Below are 10,053 nucleotides of genomic sequence, written 5' to 3'. Positions count from 1 at the left end.
GGATGCTCGAGTTGATGGAGCTCATTTCCATAAATTTACAATACAAAGTTATGGAATAAAAAATGGGTGTTGTCTTCAGAACATGTCAAGTCAGCTTGAATTCGTCACCAAACCCTGTGTTATGTGACTACTCACGCCCCATGCCAGCCTGTTGCCACAGCCCAGTCTCGGTGTCTGTGCTGCTGGCTGGCATTGACTGTGTGGCTGAGATGACCACCTGGGGCTACTCTGAATGGGGACGGTGTGAATCTGATACCTGATGGCAGGAGCTGATCTCAGCCTGATCTCAGGCCTGAAAACCATTTATGTGTTACTTTATGTCATGCAAACAAGTGGTACATTTAAGGTGAGATTATCCACAGGCACAGAGCAAGGCACATGCTTAGTATGACTACAGTGCCATTTTCAAATGCCCATGTATACTCAAACTGGCTTTACACTCGTTTTCTTCCTGCTAGCAGTGTAGAAGTGACAATGCAGTGCTGAGATGCTCATGAAACACCTTGGTAGCAGGGAGGTCCACATGGCCACATGCCAGCAGATCAGCAGGTCGGTTTCTTCAGGCCAGCACCCACAGTGCAACCATACCCTAACTTGGTGGCTGAGGCTGGGGAAGGTCCGTGGGTAACTTCAGCAAGGTCCAGCAATGCCTCAGTTTTCATATTCACAACAATGTACTTCCAGTGGAAAATATTTTGATACTCACTTGCTTAAAGAAGTTAAAACCACTGCCTGAAACAGGTCTACACTTGTGTCATGGATTACAATAGAAGACCCTGGATAGGAGAACACAATGAGAGTTTTCTGTGTGCAGACTTTTCGAGGTTAGCTGCTTCCACAGCCAGCAGGCATCGGGCGATCTTTTCTGCTTTGTTTTGCCTTACACAGGCCTATTTGATGAACACCAAAAGCCATAGCTTGCTACCCACCTTGACTTCATCAGCTGTCAGGGTCCTGTGAACATCACATTGGCAATTATTCTCCAGAAGGAAGCAAAAAGTAGTGGCTTTAACGATTAAATTTATTCATTTATTATTAATCTATTTATTTATTTACGTATTTCTGTGGGAAGCGAGATCCACGTGTATAAGCATTGAAGTAAAACATATGCATCTTCTTCTGTTTGTTTTTAGCTATGCAAGTCTCAAAGCCCAGCAGAGGCCAGGCTTGTATGAGGCTCTCCTGGCCACCACCAGCCGCAAGTTCAGAAATGTCACCACTTTTTTTTTGATTTCCCCCAAGGAAATATGCGTCACATGGCAATGATGCCACTCCATGGGTAAGTCATCCTTGCTGACTGTGGAGCATCCACACACTCCCAGGAGACTCGGTTTGTTGTGCTGGAGGTGGTGGAGCTGAAAGAAGGAAACTCAGTTCCTTCTTTCCTATCTTTTCCTCTTCTTTTTCTATTTGCTATTTGTTTGTCCTCACAAAACCTTTCAAATGGTGCAGATACCCATTAGCGGAGGGCCTCCACCACTGGCATAAGGCATAAAAACCAAACCGCAATGTTATCAAACAGTCTGGAGCTAGGGTTGAGGAGAAATATGTTGTCCAGCAGGAATCCCCAGAAGAAGTCTATGCGGAAGCAAACCATGTGCAGATACCCAGCCTGGGATATGGCCAGGACAGTATCCCCAGACTTGCGCCTCTATGCTTTTCTCTTTTCCTTTTTTTTTTCAATAAAATTATCAGGGAATGCTTTCTTACCACCCGTGAGCAAAGCAATAGCAGTTTGTGCCCAGGCGGAGGGCACATACCAGGTCCTGTTTAATGGGATCGCTGCCTGAAATGGCTTCGGCCGTGTGTCCTTGGAGGCCTCCTGTCCACGCTCTGATCCAGCCCAACACAGCTTAACTCCTGACAGGATCACAGCACAGGGACACACATGCCTGCAGGCAAATAATCACACAAGAGGCTGCAACATGACAGTGCAGAGACCTAACCTAACCACCAAGCCTGCTGTGGGTGCAGCTCTTTGTAGTACTGCAGCTCCCAGAATTAATGAACTTAGTAGCGCAACGTGACGGGCACGTAAGCGGGATCATTCACACCCATCTCACATCCGCAATGAGATGGATCAAAGCAACACGCTGTGCCGAGGTGCCTGTGCCCATCTGCTGATCTACCTGCCACAGGCAGCACGGGGACTGGCGGAACCACAAAGTGGAGGGACCAAGAGTGAAGCGGGAGACCCAGGCTACAGCGAAAGGGAGGACAGCGTATTAGCGATGCAGCGCTGATCTTCCCTAGCTGCCTTTGCTGCTGATTTATAGAGCAAGTGCAACTCATTTATCCAGGCTACCTTCATTTTATTGTTATTAATTGTTACGAGTTTTTTTGGCAGGGACAGGGAAGCTTGTCTGATTAAAAATAGCTTTGGGGACGGCTGCTGGCAGAGTCGCAATGAGAGAAGGATCCAGCTCCAGATCTTTTTTCAAAGAACGTGTTCTTAGCAAGTAATTGGGTGCAATCAAGTGCAGAGATAAATAGCAGCACTTCCCAAGGTGTAGCTCAAGGCCCTGATCATGCCAGTTGCTGTTGGCTGGCAAACATTCAGAGAGGCCAAAGGTCTGCTCAAGTCTCTACAGACTTTCTGGCAGGACCAGTGCCCAACTGCTTTGCAAGGCTGGAGAGAAGAGATTTTTCTACACAGGATGGTCTTTCTGGTGTGCAAAATACATCATAATGCTATCAAAGACATGCAGCATTAAGGGCTAAGAATCCGGATCCTTAAATGCACGTGCATCTTCGCTCTTTGTGGCTGATGCACATGTGTTCCTACAGGGCCTCATCTGTACTCTCCAAGCAGTTCCCACAGCTTTCTCATTTTACATTCTGCATTCAAGCAAGTTTCTGTAACTGAAAAGGAAAATTAGCAGGCTGAAGAAGTGACAATCTAACTGAACAGCAAGTGTGCTGACAGCTGGAAAGACACTTCACTCTTTTCCTTCTTTTTAATAATGCCCAGTGATCATTTTACTGCAGATCCTTGCTCTCCATTTCAGATTCATGCCAGTACACAATAGATCTGAGCTTGTCTCTAGGTCACAGATATTTTGATTTCCTCTGCCCAATCTACTCGTAATTTTGCAAGGATGGCTCTCAAGCAGATTCAGGAAGCTGGTGCTTAAACTACAGGAGGGCTTCACTAGTAGGTTTTGGCTAATGTGGTCCAAGATCATTGCTGTGGGTGTGACCAAGCCAGCTTTATGACATCCAAGTGCTTGCCCCATCTTCCAGCTTCAATTCCAGCCAAGCCTGAGAGCAGCAGGATTTCTAGAGAGCTGCCCTCATCCGTAGCCTTTGAACTTCTCATGGAGGTCTCTGCTGCCTCCACCACCCACAGCCTTGTTGAAGCTTCTTGTGGCTCAAGAGCACATGAAAACTGTGTTCTGCAGCTCCACAGATCAGGAGGGCTGACCTACCTTTAATATGCTGCTTTCCAGTGGATTTCTGTACTCACTTTCAGGGAAGTTTTGGCAGTCTGCAAAGCTCTTTGGAAAACATCCTGTGCTGTCTCGTTAGGTGAGAAGAGCCCCTGGAACAGGTAAAAAACCAATGCATTTGTCCACACATCCTATTTGCAGCAGGAAAGTGCCTCATCGCTTTTTTTTTTTTTTCCCCTCAGTACATACAATGAAAACATTTGACATTGTTAGGATATGCATAGGCAGACTCAGCAGCCTCTTCGGATCTGGTTGGATTGGGACATATAATTTAATTCTGGGTCTTGCTTGCTCTCTTCCTGAGTATACTCCTTGTCAGCAGAGTAAGGCTGAGCAGGTCAAACAGCAAGCACCATCGCTGCGGTTAGCCTGCGCTGACAGCGGGCAGGTGCTCGTTGCTGTAAACCAATGCAGTTACACTGAAATCAATAAACCACAATTCATACCAGCACTGAAGTTCCGGCCCTGTATTCTGATGAATATTTTTTTGTTGTTTTCTTTTTTTTCCTTCGTCTCTTGAGCGTGTTTGCTGACAGCAGCCCCCACCCAAGGCCACACGCCGTGCCAAGGAGCAGCTGAGCCTGATGCAAAGCAGCGAGTGCCACCTGCTGAAAGCCCCACCTTCCCTGCCTGCTGCTGCCGGCCTGTGCTGCACTTCCCAAGACACAGAAGAAGAGCAGGAAAGAGGACTGCAGTTGGTTAGAACTCCATCACCCCTGTTTTAACAGTCAAAACCTCCTGGCTGGGTTGGTAGGGGGGAAAGGGATTTGTTTTCCAGGTTTTCAGTCTGCTTGAAAAACATTTCCTTTTAAAAGGAATGATGTGCCTTTAAGGGGAAGGTAGCAGGCAATGATCCATCTTCACCACATACAGACTTGCCTTGTTCTTCCATTTCTGGCTGAGTGATAAAACGTTAAATGTCATTTCCTGTATCAGTGGTTAACCACTAGATGCTGGATCAGAGATTTACCAGAAGTGCAATATTCAAAAGTGGACCTGCTGCTTTCAATAACACTTTCTTGCACCCCGTGGGAACCACTTAACCTTTTGGGGGGGGGGGGGGGGCGGAGAGAGAAAAAAAAGAAAAAAAAGAAAAAGAATCCCTGGATTTGGGTAGGGCGATAAGTCTTGTGCCAAGGGCTCGCACCTTGTACAGGAAGTCATAAGGATAAATCCTTCCCTGGCCCCAGACTGCCACAGCACTGAGCCTTGCCAGAAAGCAAAGCTGCTACGTGAACTGCTTATTAGCCCACAGTTCTATCAGCATGTGGAGATCAGGCACTGGAGGATGTGGCTGTTTCGCACCCGTTCTCCTATATTAAATATTTAGAAAACAGACTGGCACCAGAATCCAAAAAGCGTATTCCCTATCAACCCCTTACTTCCCACTTATTTTACAATGCAGAGGTGAGCAGTTTATCTGCCCAAGCTGTATTCCTTTAATTATCATCACCACAGTCATTTATGGGGCTGGGGGGATTAAAAATCATTTTGGGAAGAGCAGCTGGCAGTGTAAGAAGCAGATAAGTAAATTTCAGTTAGGACTACATTTCCAAAGGATGAATTTTGAACATGTGGTTTTGCAATTGCCTGTGCAAACAGCGTTATTTTCCTAATTACATAATATTTGTAAAGCACTCAGAAAATCAAATGGCTAAGCACACATCGAGAAATACTAGTTATAGAAGTTTGTGGCTAGTGGTGATGAGCGTCTAGAAATAACAAGTGGGTACTTCAGACATACACCTGATGTCTGAACTGCTTATGCAGGGCTCTCTGTTGCAGCAACACCCACCACTTCACCCTCCAGCCCCTGTACCATCTCAGCATCCCTGCTCTCAAAGAGCTCCAGCAGCTCAGCTCACTTGGAGAATGCCTGTTTCTAGGGTGAGGAATGGCTCTGCCTTTGCTGCATGCATGTGCCTTGCACAACAGAGCCCTTGTCCCTGAAGGCAATCTGCAGGCAGCATTGCAGGTCAAATAAGAAATAGTAATAAGCTCAGAGTTGAGGAACCTCACTCCTTTCTTCCTCAGCCAACAGGAAACCCCCACATCTCTCTTGTCATTGCTATTTATTCAGTTGAACTGCAGCAGCACCCAGCTGACTAGACGTGAACCAGAACCCAGCCATTCTAGGTGCTGTACAAAACACCTCACAGCCTCCCTCTGAGACCTGATGCTCTCAGGAGTGAAAGGGGAGTGCTCTCAGCATTCCCATCCAGGCACACCATGCCCACTGGCCTCCTGCCCTCAGTTTAGCTCCCGAAGCCCCCAGCACAGTATAAGGAGCTCAGACCCTGAGCTTCCCAGGTAGACAACGACAAAGAGCAGTGTTGACATGGCATGTCTTACATTGCTCTTCAGCAGCGTCCACTGGCAAATGAACAGAAATAAATGGAGCGGGGCTGGTTCCAGGGGAGAGCCTTTCTGCGCTGCTCAGGGGAAAACTGAGATGGTGGAAGATCCAAGAAGATTCCCCCAAAAGGCGATGTGTTTTTTTCTTTTACTCCAGAACTCACAGGAAATCTCCAGATTACTCATCCTTTCCCAGGAACCCTGGCTGGAAAAAAATCAAGGGGCCTCACTATTTTCCTACAAACACACACACACACGCACACACACAAAGGAGCCCTGCAAAGACCTTAACACCAGCTGTGCTTGCCCTTGCCAGAACTTCCTGAATCCACCCCCGTTTACCTTAGCTTGCCAAGCAATGCAAATATTTGAGAGGCCACCTCGTTTCCGCAGCGTCTGATGTAAAAATCCACATCAAATCCAAGCAGTAAAGGCTGTGACTCACAGCTACTCAGCAGCCAGAAGTCCTGTCAGGCAGGCCAAGCTTTTATATAGCAGGAGGTCACTGGAACACATTCTGGCTCACCTCTCTCATCGATCAAAAGAGTGCAACCACTTAGACACATCTCCTGCTTGCCTTCCCTTTTTAAAGTCAAATGCTGAGGAGCTGCTTCCGAGTAGGCAGAGAACAGGATGACACAGATACGATATCACTGGGAAAGAAAATTAGGTTTTGTTTCAGCAACTGCTGAAACTTACAGCACTGATGAGTTCTGCCATGTAACCCAGAGGCTGTGGCCAAGAGAAACTTGAGTCAGAAGGCTTGATTTCAGTTCCTGCCTCTGCTACTGCCCTGCTGTTTGATCTTGGGTTAGTCACTTCCCCGCCCCTAGAAATAAAGTCCTTCTCTGATGAATACTGCTTGGGAACAGTCTGGAGATTAACAAGAGAATAGAAGAGCTTGTTAGCATTTGCAGCTGGGTCCCAGGTCAGGGAGAAAGTAACAGCATATTGCTACAAGGTCTACACAGAAGATGGGTGGTGAGGAAGAATGAAGTAGAAACGGATGCTCTAGTAGATGTAGTAGACATCAAGGTGCCCAAAAAAGGACTAACAAAATGGGGACTTGCCCCTGTTCCACACACACACACACACATACACACATTGGGAATGTAGAGCTTCTGGGCTTCCAGCAGGCTGAACAAGCAAGACATGCCTCATCACAGAGTCCCCCAGGATGTGACCTGCCTTTCATGCTTCAAGGTTCAAATCTTTTACCACATCAGTAATCCCACACGTTCAGGAACCATGAATCAGGGCTTCAGAAGTTGTAAGTCTGACTTCAACTTTCCAAAATTTCCAAAGCATGCCTCTGCACACTCTTTTCTTTCTAAATGAGCACCCAGATTATTTTCCATATCCAACTGACTCCAGAAGTTGGAACTGGTGATCTGTTTGTAAGAGCACAGAATGGGGTAGAGTATGGCCTCCTTCAGTCTTACTGTTGGAAAAACCTTTTCTGCTGATTTGCAGTTCTGCAGCGGACCACACCTACTACATAAAGGAAATAATTGCTGCCTGACTGAAGACTCAGAAATAACATAATCAATTGAGATTTTTTTTTCTTGTAGGTCTTGTTTATACCTCAGAGTTGTACTGTTTTGAATTAGGTTTACTGCAGACTGGGGACACATGGATTCATTAAACCATGTCAAATCAAATGTCTCAAATTAAGAACATAGTTCAAGCTAAAAGGCATTTAGAGCTGACCGGGGTAGCAAATTTAGCCCTGGACACCTGCATCTTCCTAAGCAACCTTTCAAGGTGGTTCCTCCACCCTTTAAAAGCACAACATGCTTACTTGCACACAGCACATGGCTTCTGGCTTCAGGCTTAAGTCTCCAGCTCCACTTCCCCCTCTGTACTTCCAAAGGAACTACACAGATGTATCACACTCGGTAAATCTGTGGAAGCCAGTTCAAACCTGTCTTACAGCAACTTAGCCGAATTCTGATCCAGCTGCCCTTCTCCATCCCTCCACATTTATTTTCCCAAATCTTCCCTCATATCTGCAGGAAGGGGTTAGACATTAGAACAGTTCAGTTAGAAGGGACTTGCAAGGATCGAGTCCAGCTGCCTGATCACTTCCAAAAGTTAAAGCCTATCACTGAGGGCATTGTCAAAATGCCTCTTGAGCACTGACAGGCATGGGGCATCAGCCACCTCACTGGGAAGCCCATTCCAGGGTCTGACCACCTTCACAGTAAAGAGTATTTTCCTAATGTCCAGTCTGACACTCTCCTGGCACAGCTTTGTGCTGTTCCCTACCATCGATCCCTACCATCGATGACAGGGAGCAGAAACTGGCACCTCCCTCTGCACTCCCCTCCTCAGGGAGCTGCAGGGAGCAGGGAGGTCACCTCTCGGCTCCTTTTCTCCAGACTGGGCAACCCAAGTGTCCTCAGCCTCTCCTCACAGGACATGCCTGCCAGCCCTCGTACCAGCTTTGTTGACATCCCCTGGACACTTTCAAGGGCCTTAATGTCTTTTTCATATTGTGGAGCCCAGACTGCACACAATATTCAAGATAAGGCTGCGCCAACATTAATATAGCAGGAGAATCACCTCTGTTGACCTTCTAGCTGTGCTGTGTTTAATGTACCCCAAAATGCAGTTTGCCCCATGGCTGCCAGGGCACGCTGCTGCCTCGTGCTGAGCCTGCTGCTGACCAGCACCCCCAGGTCCCTGTCTGCTGAGCTGCTCCCCAGCCACTTGCCTCCCAGTCTGTGCCTGTGTCCAGGTGCAGCACCCGGCATTTACCCTTGGTGAACTTCACGCCAGTGATGATTGCCCAATGCCACAGTCTATCTAGAGCCCTCTGCAAGGCCTCTTGTCCCTCCAGAGCGTCAACAGCACCTCTCTGTTTAGTAGTAGCAGCAAACTTGTTAAGGATGACTTCAACTCCTGCATCCAGATAACTGGTAAAGAGGTTGAATGGAACTGGCCCTAGAATTGAACCTTGGGAAACAACGTTAGTGACTGGCTGCCCTACAGATGCAGCCCCAGTCACGACAGCCCTTAGGGCTCTACTGTCCAGTCAGTTCATCATCCAGTATAGTGTGGGCCTATTCATCTCGCAGTTGGACAATTTGTCCAGAATTGCATTGCTGTTCAAAAGCATACAGAGGCTGAGGCCAAGGAACCTAAGAGACACAAGGTAAGGCTGCCACATCCCTGTAAAAAGTAAATGTCACTTCAGGTTAGCTTTAAACAGTGAAAAAATTAAAACAAATTATCCTTGGCTGCTTCTAAAGGTATAGTCTTAACAATCCCCTGAGGAAAAGCAGGGAAAATCTGACAACATCATAGAATCACAGAATGGTTGGGGTTGGAAGGAACCTTAAAGCCCATCCAGTTCCAACCCCCTGCCATGGGCAGGGACACCTCCCACCAGACCAGGTTGCCCAAAGCCCCATCCAACCTCGCCTTGAACACCTCCAGGGATAGAGCATCCACAGCTTCTCTGGGCACCCTGTGCCTGTGCCTCACCATCCTCAGAGGAAAGAATTTCACCTTAATAACTAATCTAAAGTAATCCCGTCTTTTAGTTTAAAACCATTAACCCTTGTCCTATCATGACACTCCCTGATGAAGAGTCCCTCCCCATCTTTCCTGTACATCCTCTTTACATACTGGAGATCTGAATGCATTACTCAGGTAGGCTTCACGGTCATTCATGAAGCCTTACCCTGGTGCTGATGTGCTCCTGCAAAACCCCAAGCTAAGCCACAGTGGTTTTCTCTTTACCAAAAAGGAGCAGTAGTAAACAGCCTGGTGCAGGTCTCCTCTTTAAATACAGGACTACGTTTACACATGCTGCTACAGCATGTAAACTTTAGGTGTGCACTGTTTGGATGGTCAAGGCCCCAATACCTGACAAAAATCTCAAGGCCAAAACATGGGTTTAACAGACTCATCTCCATGCTTGCAGGAAGTTTAAAGTACAGCAGTGGTCATTCCTGGAATGGAGATTAGTTTCCTGATCCACCGTTTCTGATGTAAATAGCTTTTAGCATTAAAGGATGATAGGTTTGTCTGTCTTGAAGTTAAACTACATGACTGAAATGAGTGATATCTCTGTGAGTGAGATACAGCTGAGTTATCCTTGAGGCAGGCATATTAAGAAAATTTTGAACTTACTGAAGAAAGGTAAAAATAGAGTTATGGGGGAAAAAGCAGAACTAGATATTTCTTAGGAAAAATGTCTTGCAGAAGAGACCCAAAATTAAGAGAGAGTTTCAGAGATTCA

General features: G+C 46.8%; 1 long non-coding RNA gene across 1 annotated transcript; it reads right to left on the bottom strand.

The window, feature by feature from the left end:
- Positions 1 to 962: 962 nt before the first annotated feature.
- Positions 963 to 6,549, bottom strand: LOC118250197 (uncharacterized). The gene is made up of 3 exons (XR_004779355.2): positions 6,147 to 6,549; positions 3,429 to 3,541; positions 963 to 1,892 (listed from the first exon to the last, which is right to left on the bottom strand). It is a non-coding gene; the product is annotated as an uncharacterized LOC118250197 (long non-coding RNA).
- Between the last annotated feature and the right edge of the window lie 3,504 nt (positions 6,550 to 10,053).

This window comes from Cygnus atratus, chromosome 1 (genome assembly GCF_013377495.2).
Source record: "Cygnus atratus isolate AKBS03 ecotype Queensland, Australia chromosome 1, CAtr_DNAZoo_HiC_assembly, whole genome shotgun sequence".
Classification (NCBI taxonomy): Eukaryota; Metazoa; Chordata; class Aves; order Anseriformes; family Anatidae; genus Cygnus; species Cygnus atratus.
This window is presented reverse-complemented; position numbering and strand designations above follow the sequence as displayed.